Source organism: Atta cephalotes (genome assembly GCF_000143395.1).
Source record: "Atta cephalotes unplaced genomic scaffold scaffold00039, whole genome shotgun sequence".
Lineage (NCBI taxonomy): Eukaryota > Metazoa > Arthropoda > Insecta > Hymenoptera > Formicidae > Atta > Atta cephalotes.
Genome location: NW_012130103.1, coordinates 2174398 through 2175341, shown reverse-complemented (window position 1 = coordinate 2175341; position 944 = coordinate 2174398).

Sequence of the window (944 nt, the reverse complement as noted above, 5' to 3'; positions counted from 1 at the left end):
GTGTGTGTGTATATATATATATATATATATACATACACATATATATATATATATCGTTATTGATATTAGCACAGCGTTGCAGAATCGAAGCGTATTAAGATTCCATTTTCTTTTGGAAGATAACTTGATTGCGTTATTCTACTCCCTGTTCTCTTAGACTAATATTACATTTGTCCGTTTTTTTATCGCACTACAAATTATTCAAGTCTGTTAATTGACTGCAAGAGAGATTCTCGAACCTCTCTATGCTATAAACAATCGACAAGCTTAAAAAATTTGTCGTACGATAAAAACGGATAAATGTAATATTAACCTCAACTTCAACTGTTTTTAAATATTTCTTTTTTCTGTGTCATTCATTTTATCTTTCTTCGTCTGGCAGGAGGGACCTAAGCAATTGGTCTAACAACACGATTCCCAATTTAATTAATCGTACACCGTCGCATCTGCACAATTGCCTAGGTCCGCGGACATTGGCATTTCGTTACAATTATACAGCTAAATAGATCCTATATAAATACCTATTATGCATTCATATAATACATACCTAATATGCAATTATTAGAAGTATTAGAAGTCGATCATCGCACGAATTTATGTAACTTAATTACATACACGTACACACCATTTCTTGTATCGTTCACTCTTTACGGAATTATACGTTTTTCATGGTGGAATATATTTTGTATCTATCGTTATTCTTTGTGGATTCTTTATGAAAAGTGCTGAAATTGCTTGTTTGCCAATGAAGTGTACATGCAAGTACAGGTGCACAGTGTGTATGCGCGCGCGCGCGCGTGCGCGCGCGTGTGTGTGTGTGTGTGTGCGCTTCTTGCAATCTATAAAAGCTTTTGTGTATGAGTGTATGCGCACTTTTCATCATACAAATCCATAAAAGAAAATGTAATGTATATTGAATTTATATTAAAATGTACGTTATACAT